Raw genomic sequence first — 26,032 nt, 5'->3', positions numbered from 1 at the left:
GCTGGCTTTTGTCCACGGTCTTGAAAACCGGTTGTATGTGGAAATGAACTTAATTTGATTTGATTGATAAAGTTTGCGGATGTAGCAGCCTGGTTTTCCAAAAGCGGATTCGTTTCCAAAATATACAGGAAGCCAACGGACACCCATCGGTACTTTCACTTTCACAGTAGTCATGTGAAGCACTGTAACACAGACATTCCGTAAGGTCAGGCGTATTGATTTAGGTCCATATGTTACCAAGAAGATTTGGAAACAAAGATTTGGATACTAATTGCTTGCAAATGACAAACGTCCTCCTAAAGCAGAAATAATCGGAGAAAGTAATTGATAATGTCGTCGTTCAAGCCGGCACGCTTGAGTGCGCCAAAGTGTCTAACGATCTGTCATTTTTTAAGGAACACCAGGCTACTCTAATCATAACTTACTGCCCGTCGCTACCAAAGGTATCAGCCATCCTTAGGAAACACAATAAAACATAACTCCACCTGATCACTTGAAGCCCGTGCTCGTAATGTAACTTCGCATTGTACAATAAAGAAATACAAATTTACGCGACATATCAGGCAAGTCAAATATAGATCCGAGCGGTGGAGTGACTGCAGGACATACACCCCCGTTGCCAGATCTGACAATAGGACGGATGAGGAGCAATGAGTACTACGTCCAACTTTTCATCATCTGTGACATCGCCAATGTGGTCTACCGGCTTGAATGTGCTAAATGCAATCAACAGTATATATGGCAGACAGCGATAACTTTTCAGATATCATACAACCACAGCTCACGCGCGAAAACTGCGGCGGGTCTGTACGAAAGGTGGCGGGCTTCGAGTAACCCAGTCCTTGCGGTAGTCTTAAACGCTTTTGACCAATCGGGCCCGCTATGCCTCACCATACCTCCGCCTGCGTAGTCGCCTGTGCGCTGTACCTTGCCATCAGAACATCCAATTGCCGAATTGCGGCCCTGGGGTGCACAACTCTATTGCGGGAAGTTTTTCGCGTCAACCAACTACATCGCCTGCTATGGACACCTTCAGGGCGCTGCCTACACTCACAGATGTAGAGGGAGTATTGCAATAGTAGAGCGACTGCATACTCTCGTCAGAGTTCTTTAACGCCGTGGAGGAGTAGTGAAGAGTTAGCCGCGGAACTTACTCTTTCCTTGAAGGCAGAGTAAAGGAGACCGCGAACTCTCTGCTACTCAGATAGAGTTCCCAATCCACGGAGCTCCCGCCCCGACATAGGGCGAACAGGGTCGGGAAATCCCTCCCAAGCAGACGGAGTACAAGCTAGCGCGAGCTCCTGGCCGATGCCGCAAAGCGATATCTAACTGTCTCTTAACCATAATCCTCCGAGCGTAGACGACACAGGTGTCACTTTAATGTGCAAGTTAATAGGATAGCTTTCAGTAATAACAAAAGAAAGTTTTTGTGATCTTCAGCCTTTGGTTTCTGAGACGCCAACAGAGGCAGCTTCGAAGCCTTGAACTTCTGCAACTTCTAACACATTGCCAACTTAGTTTACGACACAACCTAATTGCCACTGGAATAAGGTAGACACTGAGGCAATACTGCAATAAAAGAAAAGGAGCCGTGCAAAAAAAAAGAACGTCTGGCAAGAGGAATCGAACCTGCCACCTCGTATTCTCAGCCGAAGTATGTACCACTACGCCACGCTCCAGCGCAACACTCTTGAAGTAAAAATAAAAAGACTAGTCAAAACATAGCTCACCCGCTCGGCTTCATCTTTAGGGGTCGCATACTGAAGATAGACGCGATCTTCCTTTCCAAATAAAATTGGCGTTTTTATAACCCACAAAGAGCTGCCGACCACGAATGACATTGAATAACGCGTATTTTCTCGCGCAATCGACGATACACAAGTACAGCGACCGTGTCAGTGTACTGATTTGCATCTCGATCGATAGGTGCAACTCTATACATAACCGATCGCCAAACACCAAATTGAACGTGCAAGAAAGCGTGCCATCATGTTAGTTCAACAAGGCGTACTAATTGACAAGTCTGTGTCAGCGAAGTGCCGGCGAGTGCGACCGGCGGCTTTCGGTGGCTGCCGGGGTGCGGTTGCTGAAAGCGCGTCGTAAGAGGCCCATCGCTTCTTGTACGGACACAGTACGCAAGAAAAAATGGTTCATTCAGGTTAACCGATACTAAAGCTTTACTGTACACTCATTCTTACACGTCCGAATTGCGCATCCTTAAACCCAGAAGCGCCGACAGCATGTACATACGGACTCGGCAGATGCGCTAGGCCTACCTTCGCTGGGAGTCCTACAGGTCCTATGGAGTGCGACCGATCGCGGTGCAAGTGGCTGGCGAAGGTTGAAGAATGCGCATTTTAGCGTCGAAAGCTTTTCACTGTTACATTAAAGTGCAACTGAGGTAAGCGGAAGTGAGAGAATCGCCTGAGATGCGTTTGCATTGGGCTTATGTTGACCGGCGTTACGTTGTAAAAAACTCACGATGGCTTTTTTTTCTCCCCCTTTTTTAGACGTTAGTCCAAGCAGCAAGCATGATTCTACTCTTGGAGGGAGTTCATGCACTCTAACCCAACCAGCATTGTAAAACTCTGCGAGGCAGTAGCGTAATTCCAGCCGAGAGTGTATGTAGTCCATTTCAAAAGCGTGACTTACTCTGGCGAGGGAGCTTATTCGCTCTCGTTCAGCCAAATTACGGGAACTTTGTCGAGAGAGTGTGTCTACTCTGTGCAGCAGATAGTTCCCAGCACTCATGAAAAGGGAGTGAATTATGGTACAAGCGTTTACTCTCGCAAAGAGAGTTACTAGCGCTCTCTTGCCGAGGTGAGTGTACTACGCAGCCTAGGCGTTAACACAATCTATGACCCGGTCCCTCCTCCCCGGTACCGAAACTCTGGCGCCAGAAGCTATGGCTAGACTTGCTCTCACGCAATATGAACTCCAAAGAATACCCTGGTCCCAAGCAAAGGCATGCTGCTGCCCTTCAGGCGCGCCACTCTGATCACTATGGCGTATTCTATGTAGATGTCTCGGGCTCGGCCTCGCAGGTCCCCTATGTGGCCGCTGTGACCATTGAGGATCACTACATCGATGGCCTCTTCTTTATAGCCGACACCCGTGCAGAAGAGGTTGCCAGGCTTTGGCCGCCTCCCATCCGAGCACTCACACTATCTTGAGAGACTAGCGCTCAGGCTGTTCTTGATAGATCCAGGGATCCATCGCCCCGCTGACGCCTCGTCTCTTTCGGGCCACCTCCTGGCGGTTCAGCTCCCACTCCGTTAGAATAGTCTCGACCCCAGGCTATGTAGGTTCGCATGGCAACGAGGCACCGAATGCCGCCGCCCGCACTTCAATTCTCCAGGCCGCTGCCTCTTCATGTCCTGAGTCGGATCCTGGCAACTCGAGCCGCAAACGTTACCTGGACATTATGGATTACTATGACACTTCGCGCCGACTTTACCCTGATCCCGCACGTGGTCTGAAGATAGCCGACGAACGGCTACTGCGCCACCTTCAGACTAATACTTTCCTTAGTTCAGGGGTCACCCGGCTCCACATGCCGGAAATATCCGGAGCGTCACCGACTTTTAAGGTCCTCGCCGATACCTCTCACGTCGTGGGTTTCACATTCTACGTCCAGAGAGGCTTGGAAGTAGTACTTGTTTGGATGCTCTACCTTGAAGGCTCACCACTTCTTGGTGGCATGCGCCCGGGCAACGGCCTTTTTCAATGGCGTCCCTGACTAGGAGCTGCCACGCAGATGCATGCCTATCGGAAAAAACAGCGTTACCAGTCCTAGTGTACTACAGCGCGCTGGGTGGCACTGGGACAAACTGTACAGCGTGGCCAGTGCCGACCAGTGCGCTGAAAGACGCTGGGAATACTGTACAGTAAGTCCCAGTGTCTTACAGCTCACTGGGAGGCACTGGCCACGCTGCACAGTGTCTGCCTGCGCACTGGGAACATTGGCAGCACTTTGGAAAAAAACTGGGTGCGCTGGGTGGAATTCGTATAAGATTTGGTATTGGCTAGCGAGGAGTCGAAAAGGAAAACTTATCGAATATCTTGAAAATATTATTCTATTGTGTGTCCTACACATATCTATCTTTAGTTTTGTTAAGCGACGGACGTACGTATACGCTAATGCAATCGTCTGTCGGTCGCGCGTGCGCGCAGCTTTGTCTGAGGTGTGTGATGAAGTGTCGTGAATGTAGTTCATATAACTTCATGGAAAGATCATGATTACATATGAAGCAGCGCACGACGACAGGCACAAAAGGAATGATAGGGACACCGCTGCACTCTCAACTAGTTTATTTCGCAGAAAAACATGGTTAATATACAAGACGGTGTACCACGTGCTACAATGACGTTCAGGCTACATCATATTTTCTAAGAAGCACACTTCGCAATCGCTCAAAGTTATCGATTAATCTTTTCTTTTTGCGATGTGGTAGGCCTCGATTACTTCCCTGGTCACCATGAAAAGTTGCGTGAAAAGTCATGTGAAAAGTCATGTGAAAAGTCATGTGAAAAGTCATGTGAAAAGTTGCGATGCCTGTTCGTTGAAGCTGATCTGCATCAGAGGGCAACATGACTTGTCGAGTGCATTATTAAAGCATTGCTTGGTGATACCACGCTTTATCAGTTTGGAATGGCAAGAATGAAATGGTAAAAGCGCCTTATTAGCTCTGGGTGTGTAGCACCAACAGGTGCGCTGATCTGTGAACAAAAAAGATACATCTAGGAACCTTAGGGTTCCGTCAAGAGGCATTTCGACAGTGAAAACAAGGGGTTAAAACATTTACGCATAATGAATACAATGTCATCGCATTCATGCTGCAGTAGTTCCACAGGGCAGTCAACGAACACAATAAAATCATCTACGTATCTGAAGACTTGCAAGGAGGTTCTAATGACGGTAAGCTTAGGGACAAGGCCCGATCAAACTTCGGTAAAATCAGGTCACTTAAAACAGGTGCCAGACAGGAGCCAATGCAAACTCCTTTCATTTGTAAATAAGGATGACTATTCCATTCAATGAAGGTTGACGAGAGGTAAAAAGAAGTTTCTAAAAAACCACTGACAGCGACACCAGCTTCACAGGAAAATTTTACAGGCCCATACTCATCAATGCATTCTTCGACGCATGGTAACCGGTCATCATGCGGTAAGGAATAATATAAATCTGCCACATCTACGGAGAAAGCTTTGAGGGCCACGTATTGTTGTGAGTAGCGCCCCTGTGTATAGTGTCTCTTCTTATGTGTCCTCGTCTACACCAGCGCTAAGAAACTGCCCTTCCTTCAGGTATGGCGCTGGGACAGTGCCACCGGGTTTTCAAATAGGGATAGCACGCAACTGTGTTGTTAATGTCTGCAGTAAAATGCTTACCACCTCAACCACGACCCTCGTCTAAGTATGTCCAACTTCCGGGTCACCTTTTGAATTACTGAAAGCTACTTTTAAAGGAATATGGTTCTCGATCGCACACCACGCCGTCGAAATTCGTGCGTCCTGTCTCATATATAAGTTCAATGCCGCTATGTCGGTATCTTAACTGCGGAGCAGTTTAAGGGACAGCCCTGTCGTCGTCTCGTGTCGCGCGTTGTTGTCGCGCAGTCCCATGTCTCGCGTTGGCGTAACACAGGTCCAACGTCTGATACACATAAGCCAAGCAGGCTGCAGGTTGGAAACGCCAGCCTGTGCTTGCCCGTGAACGCGAGCATTGGGAGTCAGACAGATATCGGAGACGCATGGAGAAAAAGCATGCTTGCGCTTTCAATCTGTCGTTTTCTTATAAATCCGAAGATTTCGGTTATACAACTAAAATGAAATAAAGTCAACGACATTTCGCACTAAAAGTAAATGAGTTTACGGGAATGACGTTATTGCGAGAAACACACTCTGTAGTTCTCTCAATGAAATTCGCTTGGTGCGAAAGAGCTTTTCACCGCTAATTACATTTAGTAATGTACATCTGTCCCTTGACATAAAGTATAGCGGGCATTACGGTCGGCATCAACGTATTTCCCATAACTGAATCAACTGCAACTTTCTCCGATTAGCACTTGGCGACAACAATTGTTCCTTGAAGACTACTGGGTCTCATTCCGCATAACTGAAGACTAAGTAGTAACTGAAGACTACTGGGTCGCATTTAACTGGTTACTAACTGCAAGAGAAGTGAAAAACTGCCAGAATACGCATCAGGATCGGGTCATTACTCAGTAACAATCCTTCAGTTGAGGGTCGGGCTTACTAGATGGCGCCACGGTGCCTTATAACGAATCTGCTGCTTCAATGTATTAGACTATTTCGTTTCTTTCCTTTTGAGTTTGCATTTTTAGGAAAAGTAAGTAAAAGTTAAAATGAAGCAAATGCTTGCACCACCCTTTCAATGGGATCCTCAAGGCACCCGCAAAATAATTCAGTATGACCATGGTAGGAAGGGCCGAACTTAAGTTCATTATGAATCCGCATAGACAAAAGAACTAAACTAGAGAAATAATGGGAGGTCTTCGAAGAGTTTCTTGCAACTTTGCAGAGTTGTTATCAGTGGCGAAAAGAAAGAGGATGCCTCTCAAAGTATCGAGAAAAACAAATTGTCCTAACGCGTAGTTACAATGGGATGTGCCACCTTGCGCCACCGCTTAGTACTTTATCATCTGATTTAAACTGTGACCCTGAAGATATCAGCTAGGCAACTGCACAGTGCAGGGAGTTCATGTCAGCAAAAAAATGTTCCCTCAATCCCTAGGTCGCAACTATGCAATGACATAAGCGTGTGCATTACATTAAAAAGTAAATCCCACTCATTGACCTACAGATCTCTTCTTGGTACCTCAATAAGCACGAAATGTTGCTTATGTCCGGCTTTAACGGGGCATTAAAGAGAAACAATGAATAGGTTTAGATTGATAAATTGTACTTTGAGAACTATAATGCCGTTAATTTCACCATCATAGGTGTATTATTAAAGGATAAAATGAAGTTCAATGTTTCATTTTTAAATTTGGCGCCAATATCTCCACACGCGACGACACGGATTTCAAAGTGTATTTATCGTATTTTGGCGCCATTGGCTCTACAAAATTTCCTCATAGTTGGTATGTTGACTCTATGACCCTCTCAGAGGACAGTGTACTTCATTTTTACCGTTAAAGAACTACGTAGGCCCTAGTAGGCGCCGTCAAAATATGTGACGTCATGGCGAATTGTACGGAAACTTCAAGGTGGCGTCGCCACCCACATTTTCTTTTTGCGCGATTCCTCGCTCACTAAGCGTCTTCTCGCAGCAAGCGCGGTGTTTTTGGTATCGTGGTGTTTTGGTATTAGTAAACCACTCTCTCGAGTAGTTTACTAATAACAGAAAAATCCTTTTCCTCTTTAGTGTCCTTTTAAGTCAAAACTCGCCATCAGGCCAGTTCGGGCTTGCAGTAAGTAAGGATACTGAATATTGGAAGAAAGCGAGAGGAGAAAATCAGGCGAAGCTTGCACTAAGCCGCTCAAGGCTTTTGAATGATCCTGAAGACTAATCTGGTTACTTCTAGGTTGTTTCTAGGCCTTAGCTAGGCGATGCAGGTTGTACGTAGGTTGCTTCTAGGTTGTTTCTAGGCCTTAGCTAGGCCATGCAGGTTGTTCGTTGGTTGCTTCTAGGGCGTAACTAAGCTTTCGCTAGGTGATGCTTGGTTGTTTCTACGTTTATTCTCAGCGCAGAAAGGTTAAAGTTAAACCACAGACACTCACAGACAGGACACGGATGTCCAAACTCCAGAAAGAGAATCTCGCGCTGAAACGAAGCGTTCCCACTTCTCAAAGATCTAAGGGCACGTCGTCGTTGGCGTATAGGCCTTCCATCGCTTCAGGGTGTCCTCGAGGTCGCCGTTGCCTTTCCTGTTCCCTAGTATTCTGTCCTTGTACGTACTCGTGGTCTTCGGCTCACTGCCGTCGCTTCGCAGATTTTTGTTGGGCTGACTGTTGCCTTTTCCTTTTCAGTGGAATTTGTGTGTAGTGGGATTTATCCAATTTGTGTGGCACATACCCGTTTATGATGATTATATTTTTCTGATAGGTCGCACAGTGCCACATACCCGTTTGACGACGATAGTTTCCTTCTTCATTCTTAGTGCACCAGTGGGAAGTAGTGGGTATTACCCAATTTCCGTGGCGTATATCCGTTTATGACGATGATTGTTTTCTGGTACAGGGTGAACAAGGAACTACTTGCGAAAGAACTTCGCTGTTAAAAACGAGCGATTAGACAAAGATCCGTTTTCTCGGAGTTACTTTCTTTTGACCTACTCATGCTATCGAAGATACTGAATTGAAAAAATTATTTTAACGCGTTAACAAGAGTCGAAACCTTGCGATGTCACTTAATTTAGCTTGAATACGTACTAAATACACAAGAAATAAGTTACTGAAGATTAACCCTAAACTGAGCAGATCACTTGCCAGCGACGGCCGAGAGTGTCATTAATCACCTTCCGCACCAGCCTCGCCAAATTGAGAGTGCGGTTATCTGAAGCTGATAAGACGGAGCAACGCAAGCTGATATTACGAGTAGTGCACATCACACCACAACGCTGGCGCCCCTGGGATTGCAGAAAATTGAATAAGGTGTCACGCGTATTTTTTTTTTTGGGGGGGGGGGGGAATGGTTCGCTATCAGTTACGTCCACTTGCACCATCCACTTAGCCGAAGTCGCATGAGCTCTCGCAAAGAATAAGTATCCGGCTATTGTTACAAGTGAGAGCGATAAACTCATTTCCGACGTAATTCCTACCATAAAAATCGAAAGTTTCACAAGTAGGTGTCTTTGGCGCTTACATCTGTGCAGCGCACGAAAGCAGTTCGTAAGTTCTTGTCTCTTCATTTTCGTTATATCAACGAATGAAACAGTCGATTTTCGCGGGATTTTATGTCGTTCAGTCCGTACGCTTTTCCATAAGAAATGCATGCTTTATACAGCTACGTCATTATTTTTTAATTGATATTTAGAATATAGTGTACTAACGTATTTTGCTGTGGCTGTTGATAGTTATAGTGTTAACGTAGCTATAATCACAGAAATAGGACAAGCCCCACTACTCGTTACTGGTCCAGTGAAATATCGCTAAAATGAGAATGCGGCAAAAAGACGCATTCGGCTCAAATGCAAAACTTTAAAGTGACATACGCAAAATTCAAAATGGACTGTCTGCACATGTCCGTACGTTTCAAGGAAATTCTTTGTCTTTCTGTACCTTTCGTCATAATTTCGGTATAACCTCGGTGTCGTGAGCTACACAGCTTCGTTGGTTATTCACATTCACAGAGCGTAATGACTCATGCATTTTCATCAGTGAACATGTTCAGATATATTTTGAGAATTTCGTTCCTTATTGTAAAATGTCGATAAGTAAGACGGTGAATACACTATGAACATTTTACTTTTTTAAAAGTTCGGAAACAGCACGAGAACCATTTTTGTAAAGCGGACATCGTGTCGCTTACATCAGATCAGGCGGTTCCGTCTAGATTTGCCTTCCACAGAATATGCATGTAAAAGCCGCATCTGCCGGATCTTGTCGAACTCTTTTTTCAAAGCAATAATCCCAACGCAACGCATCGCCACCTAAAAGTGTGAATCATTACAATCGTCAACCATTAGAAGTAACCCCAGTGACGTCCGTGTAGGGATTTTCGCTTTGTGCGGGCTTGCATCGAGACTACTGATTAGTATACACCGCATGGCGCCGACAGGTGGCTCCACTTGTTCTTTCAAGTAGAGTTACTGTATATGTTGCCTTTAGGTAGCCAAGTTGCGCGTCTGTCTTCCAAACATTGCGGTGAAGCTGACGCTCGGGCCAATTTTTGTATTTCTGGACGAAGCCGCTGCAGCGAACTGAACACTAGTCATTTATAGTCAATGTTTATCGCTGGTCTTCGGCACGCCTGATATGTTTACCGGCGACACGGTAGGCATGTCGCCTGTAAAAAGGGAGTGCGATTTCACCGCATAGCTCTGGCTGATAGGCAGACCTATGCGTAACTCTGCTACCTTTAGGCAACTTTAATTTCAACTGTAACTTTAGTTTCAAGAATGCAGCGCCGCGAGACGCACAGTGTGAACTGCGGTGTCTTATGCGCGCTGCAATAGTTCTGTATCTAGGAGATATAATACTTAATGGGACGAATAACGACAGTTATCTTGGGATTCATATGCGACGCATGCTGTATAGATTACTTCGAAATCGGCTTCTGCAATACCAAGTAGTTTATGACTTCTGTTAAAAAGAAAGTGACTCCTAGTTGGTAAAGGCACTCACGGCGCTTCAGTAACCTATACGTTCTTTACTTACGGGACGTTTATTTTATTTCCAGCAAATACAATAATGAAAGTCTTCATTTTCTTAGTCCTGCTGGCCATCACTACTTCATTCGGTGAGTAGAGAGTCAAAACAGCCGCTTAGGTTTATATTCGCTCACAGTTGATTTGGCGAATCAGCGAGAAGGCTCACTCGCAATAGAATGGTAGACTTAAACGAGACGTATTACAATCTGTTTCGTAGTCGGAAGTGTTTCACATATATTCATTAGGTCACGCGCTCGCAGGAATATATGCAAACGCTATCAGAAGTGGCTTACGTAGAGCAAAGATGCACAGGCGCTATACTTAGTGCATTCGTAATGACATGAATATTAACTTGAAAGCCTTCCCCGCTAATACAGTTCAAGGTAGAACCTGTCTCCACCTTTCTTGCTGTTTGTATTTTGTTGTGCTTATTACGTGAGCTTGCCAAGGCCAACTATAGCCCAGAATTTCTCGGCTCTCATATACACATGAATGTAATGTATGTTTTTTGAACAATTAAGCCATGTCGGATAAAACCAGATTGTCTCTAGTCAAAGGGTAGTAATAATGGTAATAATATTACAAATGACATTGTATAAGCTGGGGGGATGTATGTGCCAACTTTAGGAATAGTTATGGAGCACGCCGTCGTGGAGGTCAAACAACCATGTGGGGTTCTTCAACGTAGACCTAAATCTAAGCACATAGGCTTCTAGCAATTGCGCTTCCATCGAAAATGCGACCGTCGCTGCCGGGCTCCAGCCCGCGACCTTTGGGTCACCAGCCGAGCACCGTAACCACTGAACGACACACACAAAAAACACTATATATATATATATATATATATATATATATATATATATATATATATATATATATATATATATATATATATATATATATATATATATATATATATATATATATATATATATATGTGTGTGTGTAAAGTATGTATTGGAAACAGAGTAAGCGATCTTTTTAAATACTCGTTTTGCTACAAGCTTTTTACAGCTGCCATTATCCAGTTGAGAAATTACTTCATTTAAAATAGTAAATTGTCTTTACATGCCACAATGAAGATTTACGTGTCAACAAAGGAGATAGTCGCAGTAGTAGATTGGCCGCTTCTCTGGGAAGAAACAAAGCCACTACCGTTGTTTTACTTACGTTGCAGAGGAGGCGATGCTTACAGCTAGCCATTTAAAGTGAGAAAGAATGATGTCTCATTTCGGTGTTATTAAAAAAACTTTACTCGAGTATAGATTGGTAACCTTCCGCTTATGATGTAAGAAATGGTGCTTATATGTGAAACGGTTAACACGTAAAACAATATATTTTTATTTTTATTCCACTTCGAAAAAGCAATGACGTTTTAAATCAACATTTTTCGCACTACTTTGACGATGAAGAAGACTACCGTTGCGTGTTGAGAAATACCACGTGTGAGGGTAGACCATGATAAATAAAGCAAAATAACATGTTTTGGTATTCGGGACACAGCGCAAAAAGAGGCGAATCACAAGCGAAGAAAGGCTCAGGAGGAGCGCTGACTGACAACTAATCAATCAGCGCTCGCCTTGTGTGTTTCCTTTGCTGGTGCTTTGGCGCTGTTATTATCAATTTAGAATGTGTGACGAACTAGCCCAAGAAACCAAACATCAACACATTTCTTTCGAAATGTTCGCATGGCAGTCTTGATGCAGCGAGGTATCTAATGCGGTATTTATGTGCTATCTTTCATGTCACTGGTGTCTTCCAGATGCTGCTATAATGTAAGTGCAATGTTTGTTCCATTTACGATTTTGCAATAACATTCTTATACCACCATTGTACTAGCAATTAAACTACCCTTTCCTAACTCCAGTTCAAATAAGAGTTGTGCTAGCTTTGCAAGTGTACGTTGAGTAGTAACGTGGAATTACCTTTGACATAAATGATTGTTGAAAGCGCTTATTTTTTGAGCTCATATTAAGAATCATTGATCATGAGACCAGAAAAAAATAACCTGAACGTTTGCTGTACGCGTTATTATCGCGTGAACCATCAGGCGTGATAAAGTTGGTCCGAAGACGACTCAATGCGCTGATGAGTTTTCTAAAATTCTTTTCTCAATGACTTTTCTAAAATTCATCGAAGCTTTATTTTGCTTATTCGGTGTAGGATGGACTTCGTGGTTACCACTGAAAAAGATTTGTGTTTGGGGGCTTTGTGGTTACCACCAACAAAAGTCCTAACACATGCCGTCAAGAATTATAAAAGTAACAATAAACGGTGCGTGAAACATGGCGTGGTAAAGCGCGTTTTTCATTTTACTGTTTTATCATTAGTGCTTTGACCGTAACCGTTGCGCTAGCGGAATTCACCTGTTACAAGGGCGCAACCCACACTTAGATCCTAAGTCTCTGTAGTCTCCGCTTAAATGTGGTCGGTGTCATAGGCATGCACAAGGTTTCCCGTTAGGGGGAGGGGGGAGAAGTTTCAAAGCAGTCCAATTTTAAGCACCACGCCTCCACTATGCAGCGAAGCTGAATGTACTGCTGCTAACATTTCACTGTGAAAAATATATGCAACTATATTTCTAGTTTTTAAAGAGTTTCCAGAAGGTCCTCTGCGTGAATTCGTAAGCACTGATATTATTCTTCGTGTGATAAAGACAATACTCAAGCATGCGGAAGTTCACTTTTGAATAAATAATATCCACACTCGCTTTATTTTCAGCCAAGAAGCAGGAGGAATTGAAGGGGAAAAGTTGAACAATGGTGAGATTTATTTTTATGCATCTATCTCGTGTTCTTTGACAGTCATTTGAGATTCGTGTAAATATAGGTTAAATTACAAAAACTCTCAATTTTTATATTAGTGCATTGGCGCGATGGTGAAATAATGAAGTTGATACGGGAGCTTGCTGTTGCTGGCAGTTGCTTCGCGCATAAAAATCAAGCATGCACCAAAATTAAGCATGCAAAAAAAAGAAACATTAAGCAATGAGTGCGCGTACGTTTCCTGTAGCATAGTGACAAGGTTTTATATGTGTACAATGCTTCTCCATTTTCGAAAGAGCCATTAGTTAAGAGCAGCTAAAGCTTTCTCTATCTATGCTGCTACCCGACTCGTCACTCATACGAGTGAGCATGTTTTAAAATGAGAAGTGCATAGTGCATTTTTCTGGCAGCACCATCAATCAGCAATGCATCGGTGTACATAGCGTAAGCTGCATTAATTGTATTCAGCACTATATAACAGCACGTTACAAGGATGCGGGCTTCGTGTCCAAGTCTCCGCGTTTTTGTGCGATGTCTCCGCACCAAATGAACCTCGTTCTTTTCACAAAAATCATCTTATAAATCTCACTAGCAACCATTTAGAAAAGCGAGTTATCTCGCAAATAGGCTTTTTTTGGGGCCACCGAATCTAATGCGCATATGCTGCAGTTCCTTAAATTATGCGGTGACTATATGAGAGACCAGCATGGATTGGAAATCCTAGAAACGGGCGCCCTGGCTCATTGCAGCACCTGACCGTGACCTCTACTCACGAATGGATTGCCTTCAGCCGACGCCTTGTAGCATTTCGTTCTTAGGGTAGCATACGAACATGACAACTGGGAGCGCAGAAGGAGGTACTGAAATTTTGCTTGTTTGTACATTTATTAGTTGCTGCAATACGTGCAGGTGTCTCTTTTAAGAACAATGCGAAGTCAAACGTCTTTTTTTTCTCCTCGATATTCCCTACAACTCTCAACCTGAGCGTTAGCATAACCAGCGCAATGCGTGTACTTTTATTATTTTTATAACGGTATTCTGTCCGAGAACGTATGCCTACCCTAGTAGTTTAATTGCGAAAGAAAGATTGCTTGCACGGTAAAAGCACCGTGCACTTTATTCTTCATGGTTTGATTATTTTTTGTGTAAGACATGTATGACCATGTGCTGTTTACACTGACATTTTTTAAAGCTTTTTTTATCAAATGCGTATTATTCGGGTCTGTAAAGTATTTCGAATGATTAAAAGATTCAACTAAAATAATAGAAATGGACAGTCGTCAGAGCAATAATAGGCATTCGTGTTAACTTATCTCTTGTGCTTGTCCAGCAGCCTTCTTTGCATATGTGGCGTTAACACTACAGCTGTTTTTCTGTGCAGTAATTAGTAAAAATGCCAAGCACACGTAAATGTTGTCCGAGGAATGTTTTGCACTAACATAATCTTCGTGTTAGCTTCTGAAACAAGGCAGAACAGATGTTAGGATCAGCATATCGGCTCTGTCTAAATTAAGATACGCAAGCTGAATACACCGAGATTCAGGATCGTATGTTCAGCGCTCGATCTACAAATTATCTCAAGAGCAGTGTCCACCTAAGTTTAATTTTCCTCGTGTACAACGTAAGACGATTTAGAGCAGCACTGTTTATCAACATACATATTTTGCCAGGAATGCTGCCATTTACTATGAAATTATGTTAGATTTATTTACAGTGTTCGTTTAAAGAAATAGTAAGAAGTCGCGAGTGCGAAGCTACACAGAAAGGTGGCACGCACTCTGTCCATGCTCTGTAATGAGAAGTTTTTCATCAAAAGTTGCATAGGCTTAAAGTGGCCCTGCAACACTTTTAGAACATGGTCAGACGACGCTGCTAGTGGAGGCTCCTAAGGACGCATGAGCCAAACATTATAGCGCATTACGCGACCTGTAATTTGCAAGTTATTCTCAAAGTCAGCTAAAAATTGTTTTGTCTTCCCTCGACAAATGATGCCATAAAACCAAATGACCACGCCATAAGCCCAAAGATCATGGTCGTGGGCTGATATTGAGCATCGTGAGCTGCATAGTTACTGTGGCCGCCGCGGGATGCCGCCACGTGCTCTGGCGCGCGCTCGAGATCACACGGAAAGTTAGCGGCGCTTTCGAAGAAACAAGGAAAGTGCACAAGATTATAACGCGCACCGACAAAGGGACGCATCTTCTTGTCTCCTCGTCATCCCCTCCCGGCGTAGCTTTTAGCGCACTCGCTAGTACATAAGGAGGGAGAAAGCGCTTGCAGCTAGGGACAAATCTCTGTAAATTCCCTCGTATTGACGGAATCTAAAGATATTTGCGGCAGTCGATTTGTGATTTTTTTATGAAGCCGTTCGACGATTACTTGGATAAGTATTGCAGGGCCCCTTTAGTGCCCTTAATCTAAAGCTGTTGAAAGTAATTCTTCTGTTATTGGTGTCATCCTATTTAGCTAACGATACAGAGCAGATCAAATTATCTGCACCCGTTCAATAAAAGGCTCGCGTGGTGGGGAAGTTGCAAAAGACAATTAGTGTTGATGCTCTCCGTTGCTATGCGATAACGCAGACGCAGAGATACCTGCTTATCACAATCAGTGTTAATTGAAATAATATGCAGTCACCTTGACAAGTTGTAAGAAGAGTTGCTTTCCCACTGTTACCTGTCCTTTACTATTGTATCTCTCTTTGTGACTGAACAACATACCGGCTACCTTCCACAAATCATGATATTGGCTTCCTAGTCGCACAGTAGATAAGCGACACGCAAACACATCCGCTGAAGACATATGTCGATGAGCTGCCATTACAAAGACGAATGCATACGCACAAATGCGTGTCGCGTACAGCCGCCAATACTGTGTTACTGCTCACTAACGACAACGCAGTACTGCTTCACCATCAACTTCAACGTGTGTATCAGGATTGTGTAGGAATGACTACAAGAAAAATGCTAGACGCAGCGCTGCCACAAAAAAATAATAATAAGCGAAAGAGTAATGAAGAGTGTACCCATCTCTTTTCTCTGTCACAGAGCTTGAAGCAAGCATAGTGAAGAAAGCTGGACAGACCATGCAATCTCTGGGCAAGATCCTGCAGGGCGATTTCTCATTAAGCACTTTGGAAGAAAGGGAAATACTTCTGAGTGCCATGAAAGGCCTGAGCCTTGCTGATCAGCCAGAGGAAGGCAGCGAAGAATACTTCCTAACGCTTATTGTGAAAGCCATCGTTATTGGAGTACTGACGGGCGGAGCCTCAGCTGGCATAAAACACCTGGTGGTGCGGAATCAACAGAAACGTGAAGGTTAATAAAATCAATTATGATCGTCAACCCTATGGCGTACAAGGTTGCAGTTTGCGCCTTAATTCTCTTTCATTGTAAGCGAGCATCGCATATTCAGCAACTTTTTATCCCGTCACAGAGCCTCTCCGAAAAACGCCAATGCACCTGCATGCCCACAGGGATTCTAGCACTGACATCACAATATACATTTATTATTTTTCATTAGTATATGTTAATTGATACTGTCAACAAAACAATGAACTCTATTTTTTTACTTGTGTTTACGTTTGGCGTTCATTGATTTTACTTGCCTATGACTTTACGTCCGTGCTTTGTAAAGCAGGAATTTACTGTACAGGTTAATGTACTTAGGAAAATGCGGAAAATTGTATTTGATAGGACGATAACTATTTTGCACAGTAATCAATCTGTACTCTAACGAGGACTCAATAGTTATCTATTATCAGTGACGTCGGGATTATAGCGGCAGTATATTTCCTAAGCTGAAGCTTCTTTTGCATCACTGCCACACTTTTCGTTCCCTTTTGCAATGTGTGCGCACTGCGCAGACGCGAATTCAGTTCAAATTATTGCAGTTGTGCAACTAGTCGAAATAGTGCCTCGCGGTTTTAAACCTTCCGGACAGAAGTCTGGTGGTCTAGTCATTACGCCACGTGCGCATGGCCCTGACAATGCATAATGAAACATAGTGAAGATGTTTTATCATGTATGCCATTGTGAGCCACCGCATCGGGTCGCTTGGAGCGATAGCCGTATAGCATAGGAACCGCCCTATAGCATGTGGGCTGTTCGAATTCATGCCGCGGCGATATTTCTGATGAGGCAAGAATACGATTTCGGAGCACATGCGACGCAAGCAATTCCAAGGATGATAATATTCTATCAGCAGATTTTTAGGGCATGCCCTATTTAATTATAAAAAGAGAGCATCCATATGTTCTGCATCATATTTCATACATGCTAAATGAAGATTATTATTTTGCATGTTCTTCATTTAGCATTCATAATGCTAAATGAAGATTATGCAGCTTCTCGAACTCTTGGCTTCCGTTACTACAAACTACCACAGCGTACACGCAGCGTACAGCTTCGGTTTTCTTCTAGAGGAACAAAAAGATGCCACCTCTTCTCTTCGGCTTCGCCACCAAACGTAACAGTACCTTTACATAGAATTATGCTGCGGCTTGGAACGACAAACACTGTAAATGTAATGACGTTTACACGAGCATGACCAGTGTGACTGCGTCAACTCCGCGAACGCCGGCACTACCGCATATAATATTATTATTGCAAGAAATAATAGTCACGGGTGTGGTAGTAATGAGGTCAATACATATTAGCGCGATAGCGTTAAGGAGATCGTTTCGCAGAAATTGCGGCATCTCTCTCGGTGTCGGCTTCATTGACTGTGAGCGAAAACTCAGCGTTGTTCTTGAGTGAAAAATTGAGAAAGATGGAGATAAAATAAATAATAAAGCTCTTCTGTTCGAATGAGAATCGAAACCAGGGCTTCTACAGGCGAGCAGGTGTTCTACCACAGAGCCACGCCATTGCTTGAAACTGCTTCAGAAAAAAAAATACTTATGAATGTCTTGTAGTGGGAGGAGTCTCCTTAACGCATGGAATATTGCGTGGCAGAAGCGTAGGATCGCGGCAGGCGTCAGAACATGTGAAATGTGTAACGAGTCGGTGTTTTACAAGGCCACTCATTACAAAGCGCTTACACCCTCGTCAGCAAAAGTGTCAAGAAATTGAGCAGCTGCGTAAGTTCGCATGTTGCCTTATGGACGCGTAGTGGACGCTTCACTGATTTACAAAATGAAGAATTATGACGTAGTGGGAGCTCCACAACTGTACTTGCAGTAGGAAATCTAGGATAGTTGGAAACGGCCAATGTTACGCATACAGGCGTTCATTTCCGTGCGCCATGGTTCAGGCATCCACCGAGAACCGAATCCGAGTTAGCAATTGAGAAGGTGATGCGCACGGGGCTCAATTGCGCTATCGCGCTCTAATCTTGAAGGCGAAGCTCAAGTGCCCTCCAAGCTTGTTATGGTTCGATGAAATTGTACATTTTTCACAAGTGATGAACACTGCCAAACACCCTACATGAACAGGAACCGGCTCAGTACGTACTTCAGGTATTGATGGTGTGAGCTTTATGCAGAACTTACCCCGAGCTGTGGAGTAAAACTTTCGGCAGAATTCAAACCTACAAGACTTTGTGAAATTGAACTTTTCACCTTGAGGTGCTCCGGTTGGATGGCCTGAAGTTCACGTGCAAGGGGACATGCTTTCAAACAGTTACAACAATCAGCGTTCGCCGATTAACGCTGGCATTCCTGTCTTCCTATCGGCTGTGACCGACCGATTACCCTAGATCATGGACCACTACCTCTTCAAAAACTCACGAGAGAGGTAGAGGTATCTATTTTGTCAAAGAAATTACGCGATACGATTTCATGCCGTCATTGTTCAACACTTCAATTCTTTGTGTGAAGTGCTTCTGTATCGCGGAGTCAATGTTACGGAACAAGGGCATCTCTATCAGCAATAATCACGCACAAAGCGCGCACGTTGGCTCAGCGTGACCGCACAATTCTGACGAAGTACGTCTGCACTGACACCTATTCACTTATATCCTGTGTGTCAAAATCATTTGCACTGCCCTCCCAAGCAGCCGTGACTGTAGCAGAAAAGAGCGAGAAGAAATATGCATGAGGTTGGGAACCCCAACGCGCAATTTTATTTTACAATATTACCACTGTTTAGAGATTATAACAGGTGCTTATGTATCAAATTTTGTCGTGTTGATGCAGGTACAAAAATAAAGTGGCGCAACTATCAGTACTATATTTCCGTGAAAAAATCCGCAATGTTTTTGCAATGGCCCATCGTGTCTTGTCCATTTTGTAGAGCAGAATTTGACATATTAGTAAAGAAACTTCATCCGTGAAAATGAGGGCTCGTGAAAGCAAGAAACGCTGTACTGCACATCGTAAAATAGACTGCAGGGTAACTATGCTGTGCGTAAGTTCAGCCTGCTAGACAAAATATTAGTCCTGCAGAGCTACCTTGCTTTGCCGGTTGGCCTCATTTTTACAGCGCAAGCTGTTATGAGATCATTTCAGCGGCCATTTTGGCACCGTAATTGTCCGCCGCCGCCGCCGGTGTCCGTAACCACAATCGCTCGAAATAAGAAAAAAAATTCCAGGATGGAACGAGGTTCGAACCTGGGCCCTCAGCGTGGGAGCCCAGTATTCAACCTATGAGCAATGCCGGTGATTGAAACTGCTCTGCAGAAAGACTATACAGGCTTCATGTCGGGATGGAACCACATTAACATATGCAATATAGCGTGGTAGGAGAGTAAAAGAAGCACCCAGCGTCGCACAACGCGCATTCTGTAACCAGGCGTCACACAATGCGAATTGCGCAACGAGTAAGTTGTTGAATGCTTCCAACCCATTACAAAGGGTTCCGCCATAAATCTTCATCGTCATCAGGCACAGCATCGACAAAGTGAGCATGATGCCTTACATTACACTTTACAATACACTGATAGCGGTACACCTTACAATACACTGATAGCGGCGAACAGAGTCGACCGTCGATCAACTGACAAGCGGTAAAGCGCGTCGGCATTTATACATGTGCCGTGGAATATTCCGGCGTTATCGCTGGTTGTCGCGCAAGTTCTAGAATAAGCTCGAGTGTGCGCGTCTTGCGCGCAATCTTAACAAAACGATCTCCTACAATCGCGAAGCTTCTCAAACACGCTTCGCGGACAGCCTCGAGCGTTGATAACCATCCTTGATAAACAAGCAGTGGGCATGGCAATATCGTCACCCAACTGCAGTTTGCATGCATCTCTACGGGACAGCGCCATCTATTGAATGATACGGGAGACGCGACGGCGGGAGAACACCGGACGGAGCGACGACCGACCAGTTGATGCTATAAGGAGCTTCGCCCCTAAAAAAAATATAGCGTCTACCGGTGCCTACGTGGGCGAAGCCACCGATTTAGCCTCGGGGCTTTGCCCTCGGGCCGTAGTTTCTCTGGACCATAATCAAGTTCTTGTCAAGCCATGCGGCAAAGAGATATACCCGACAAAGTGGACGGGGGATCACTGCAATGGTAGCTCCACTGGTAGAGCATCGGATGCGTTATTGGAAGGTTGCAGGTTCGTTCCCTACCGGCGGCAAGTTATCTTTTTGTAAACTTTAATTTCTTCTGATTTATATAACAATTACTACAAATTGCATCCCCTGTACTTTCTTTGGATTGATTGTTTGTTAGTTCTCATTGATACTGCGTCTAACAAAGAAAATCGAGCCCTTAAAATTCCTCTTTTTTCGTACCTCCATACGATGTTCGATATATATGTGAAGGACAGATGCGCAATAGAACCGTAATTTGGTCCTGGATGGATGTATGGATGAAAAACTTTATTATCAATAAAGCTTTATTTATTATCAACAAATCTATTTAAATCAATAAGGGTTTTCAACAAATAAGGTTTTTCGCATGTGGAATATGTTCTGTTGAGAAATACAAACCACGAAGAGATGCATTGGGCTCGCTGTTCACGCACTGCTCTACGTGAATGCCTGAGAAAAGAAATAGTCGATTACTGAACGGCCACACAACCGTGCGAAGTTTTAATGATGTGTTGCGGAAGCACTCTTACAATTGTATTTAATGTAAAATAAAGATTCTTAGCGATTTGTTTTGTGCCTAGAAATATACTACGCTGTCAGCCACTGATCAATATATGCACGCTTAATGACAAAAGCAAGAATGATTATATAAAAGTGGTTATCGAAGCTGAAGTGATTGAAAAGAGTCGCTGTATGCGCGTAGGCATGTCTTTCTCGCTTAACGAAAAAAAAAATATTTAAAAATATATAAATTTTCTCTGGGTATCAAGACAGATAACTTAGAGGTGACACGTTGGCAAGTTCATTGTAGAAGTGCTCTTTTTTGTTCAATTATACTCACCGATTTACTTACATTAGGTTATGTCTGTTGCGTATACTGTGGCACGAGGATCACAAGGAAACAATTACTGCGAGCCGCCCCTCCGTGTGCGTGTTATGTGCTTTTTTGTTCGTGTCTATTTTGCGCTTCTCTAAAGCATGCTTATGCATCCCCAACGTTCCTAAAGAGTCACTCATGTGCGTTGTTCCGTTTGCAAGAAAGTATTATGTTTGTACATGCATTCAAATGTGCACTAATTTTGTAACGAAGTAGGAAACCATACAATAAACCCTCTGCGTTGGGTAGTCGTTACGTGGCCCGACTGCTGCCCCAAAGGTCACGGGATCAACTTCTGTAGCCATAGCGGCCGCATTTCGATTAAGTTTAAATGTTAGACGCCTGTATACTTAGACTTACGGGCCCGTTAAGGGCACCACATGCTCAAAATTACCATAGCCTTCCACTGCGGCGTCCCTCATAACTATATCGTGGTTTTGGGACTTAAAACACCAACATTTATTATTAATTATAACAATTCAAGCGGCGTGCATGTATCGTTTAGAACGGGCTCAAATGTTTCTTCAAGCAGAGTACAAGAAAGGCTGTGTGGCTTTCAGCACTACGAGAATAAAATTTGGGGCAGATACGCTCTAGTGATACGAAGACTCGGGAAATGGTGGAGCTGGTGACCTTCCCATCCTCCTTTGCCTCCTCCTCACCCTCACTTTTCTTTCCCATACCTTGCAATGTTGTTATACATGGCTATGCTATGTCTTACCCTCTCCCTCTTTTTTCTGTCCTCCTCAGCCTTCCGTCACTCTTCCCCGTCGTCACTTCCCTTTCAACCCCTTGTTATATAACATTGTACAAGGTTATGTCATGATTTACCCTCTCCCTCCTCTTTTTCCTCCTTCCTCCTTCTCACTTTCCCAACCCCTTGCCATACTGTACTATACAAGGTTATACTATGCTTTCCCGCTCCCCTCCTCCTCACCCTCACATCACCTATCGTCACCATCACTTGCCCTTCGCGGTCCATGGTGCGCTATACTATTCTACGTTAGGAGCTGCTTAGCACATACCCGCTTTCTGTGGCGCATACCCACCCAGTTTTGTGCAGACAAACCTGGCATTTTGCGAAGCTTAAACAGTTCCGCTGTTAAAATGGACCGGACAATACTACCATGTCCGTTGCATCATGGCATTACGCAAGCAAGATTGTAATGCTGTTCAAAGGGCAGGGCACTGAACAAGTATTATAGAAGCTGTTTTAATTGATCTGGGCAAAATTTATCGCCCAGAATGGCATTACCGGAAGAATGGGCTCGAGAAAGTGTACGAGCATAGAAACAGAAGTGGTTGGCCATGGAATGGCGTCGACTCAACATAGTTTGCACAGATTAGAATGAACAGTGCCAGAGGGAGAGCCAGAACACCAATGGCAGTGAACTGGCCCCGAGAGAGAGAGAGATAATAAAACGAGAGAAAGGCAGGAAGGTTAACCAGAATTGTAGCATCCGGTTTGCTACCTTACACTAAGGGGAGGGGGAAAGGGAAATAAAGATGGAAAGAAAACGGAGAGAAGAGTAGGCGCGCGATAAAAAATAATTATAAACAAAAGGAAAGTGTAGAGCGAGAGTACTAAAGCCTATTCAATAGGCTACTGGCTGACGACAGACCCCTGTCGGAACAGTCAGTGCTGGGATGCCGATCCGAACTGTCATCACAACGAAAATCAATTAGCCTTGCTGAACTTCTTGAACTCGTCCAATTTATCATTTCAACATGCCATGTAGCACAACATTTGTCGATAATTGCTAATGAAGTGACATTTAATTTAATAAAAAAATCTGTGAAACACATTGCTAAGACTTGTTACCTGCTTGAAGAAGCTGTATAGTTTGTCTCATTCTTTTTTTATTTTTTTCTTATGATGTCTTTCACCTTATGTGCGCCTCTGTTTGAGCAGTATTTCATGGACAACGTTTTTCTGCTACTCCTCTAAGCAGTTTCTGTTACGTGATATGACATCATTAAGGATAACGTTTGGAATAGTTTATAACAAATTTAAATTTCCTGAAGAAGAGGCTTTTCTTAGGTGTTCACTTAGCACAGCTGATTTGCATAACCAAGTTAAAGCTATTACATTTAACGTGGACATACAAATAGAATCCTGCATTTTAAGCTCACTTACTCAATTATTAACCTTTGACATGAATTTTTATATGTGGCACAAAATAAAAAAACTAATTATGCAACATTCTCCTCGTTTAATCTAGTTCCGGTCATTCAAATGTGTACAAAACATTCATAACACATCGGGTTCAAACTTGGGCTTTCGGTTCCAGATCTTCACCAATGGCCAAGACTGCATACGTCTGAGCATTCGTCCCTACCGCTCTTTCAGCAAGCCGGCATGTCTGCAACACTGATTGGCTTACCTTGTTTAATGTAAATATTAGCCGCATACAAAATATTACGGTCTACAACCACGTAATATTACCTTTAGACCGTACATAGTCCGGTAGATAATGACAATTGCTGTCAGAGTTTTCCTAACTAAAACTCTAGCCTAAAATTAAAAGCTATAGTTGTAGGAGGAACTACGGTAACGGTTACGATAGTGCAACAATTACAGTGACAGCCACTGCCTTTGATAATTACAACAGAGACAGCGAGAACAAGTGTCGCGTCGTTTACAATTCACAGTGGTGCCGCGATGGTTCGCGACACGCCGTTTTGCAGTATAGTGCAAAGTCGATTTAACGAAGTCATGATCATGCTCAAATTATTTCGTTAAATCAGGAAGTTCCTAAATTTGAGAAAAGAATTTTTCGGTCCTTCGATTTCGAAACGTTGTGAAGGGACGACATATGCTGTTCCATGCCTATGGCATCTATATGTGTTTAAACGCACTAGCATGAAGTCACACGCCCTCAGAAAAGCTTGTCTCTGTCAATGTTAGAAAAAGATCACCACTTTTTCACTCCTTTATTTCGGAAAAATGTTCGCTGAATCGGGTTTTAGCCATGTTAGTTTGCTTAATTTGGATTAATAACAATAATTGCTGGGGTGTTGCGAGCTAATACCACAATATGATTATAAGGAAATCCTTAGTTGGGGACGGGAATAATTTTGACCACCATGGGTTCTTTAATGTGTGCCTAAATTTGGGACACGGGTGTTTGTATTTCGTCCCGACCGAAATGCGGCCGCCGTGGCCCGGAATCGAACCCACACCCTCGAGCTTAGCAGCGCGACCTTAATTCGGTTTGATGGCAACACTCAGCCCTATGTGCATCTACCAGGGAATGAGAATTCGTTCGTTACATCGGAAACTTCATGAAATCAGATTTCGTTAGAACGAGTCTTAACGATAATGGTATAGATATTGATATGGAAATGCGTCTTCTATACTGTGGCTTATTTCAGTTGAGGGTTAACAGCAATGCAGCTAGCAGAAATGATCACATAATGTCAAGAAGGTCTTTCTACACACGTGCCAACTTTAATGCTGTATTCATCTCATTCTAATTTTTACATTTGCAGTATAATGCCTGATACAATTGTTACATGTGAATGAATGACTTATCGAGCCTGCTAATGGTCCATATTCGCGATGCTTGAGCATGTGGCTATCCTATTTTGATTTCGACCGATACCACTGAAGAGAGGAATTGGCCAGCATTTGCAAAATTACCTTGGGCTACTAGCTGAATAAGTATCATTCATGGTCAGATAAGGTCGCCAAGAAATACAATCGTTTAAAACGCTGACGCACTATCACTCACACGCTGTGAGAAATCGCTAGTGCGAGTCTTTCGACATCTTTCCATTGTTCGCGACTTACAGCGGTCAATCACCCGCTCACCAATTCCTGAATATAAGGACGCACTGCAGGACGGCTGTACTCATTCTGCTTCGAAAATAGCAAGGCGCAGGTAAGGAGACTTCCGTGCCTAAATGCGTTCGTGCTTTGGTTGCAAACAGCCCCAGAATCTGACGTAATGTACCTTTTGTAGCATAGTAGCGCTTGTGAACGTGTTTGTTTCCTACGCACTTTCAATATCAATTTCTGTTTTCTTTACCTACATATGCCTTAAGTTGAAGGCGCATAGTCTTGTATAATTCTCATTGCAAGCCCAATCCCCGCTCTGTCTCGTCTGAAATATTTAGGTTCCTTTACACTCGGGCGATGTTGAAAGACTGCAAAATAAATTCTAGAATTTAGAACTAACTACCGGAGTGGCGTTCAAAGGAAGAAAAACGGGGAATAATTCTATAAAATCATTTCCCCTTGGTTTGTCCGATGAAAGCTAGTCTTTTTCATTTCAGAGAAGGCCTATAGTCGGGTCCTGCTATATTATTTAGGGGACAACCAGCTAGTATACTGTTGGTCGTTGCTATCTCATCATGGTTCGATTATCACTGCAGCAACACAGTTGATGTATTCCGAAGCTGCTGGGCTCAAACTGAATATTTCCTAGATCACACGGTCATTGAGTGTTTTTGTACTTTAGAACAGCGTGTATTGTTGACCACATTCTGTCACTTCCAAGTGCCGAGGTGCCATGTGTCAACCAAGCATCGCTTACGTAGTATGCGCTCTGTTTTTCCAGAGGTCGTAAAC

General features: G+C 43.6%; 1 long non-coding RNA gene across 1 annotated transcript; it reads left to right on the top strand.

Annotated features, from left to right (window-relative positions):
- Positions 1–10,366: 10,366 nt before the first annotated feature.
- Positions 10,367–16,408, top strand: LOC119385034 (uncharacterized). Its single transcript, XR_007415365.1, has 3 exons — positions 10,367–10,426; positions 13,059–13,099; positions 16,150–16,408. It is a non-coding gene; the product is annotated as an uncharacterized LOC119385034 (long non-coding RNA).
- Positions 16,409–26,032: the final 9,624 nt, after the last annotated feature.

The sequence above is a fragment of the Rhipicephalus sanguineus genome, chromosome 3 (assembly GCF_013339695.2).
Source record: "Rhipicephalus sanguineus isolate Rsan-2018 chromosome 3, BIME_Rsan_1.4, whole genome shotgun sequence".
Lineage (NCBI taxonomy): Eukaryota > Metazoa > Arthropoda > Arachnida > Ixodida > Ixodidae > Rhipicephalus > Rhipicephalus sanguineus.
Note: the sequence above shows the minus strand (reverse complement) of the source record. Positions and strands in the feature narration are given on the sequence as shown.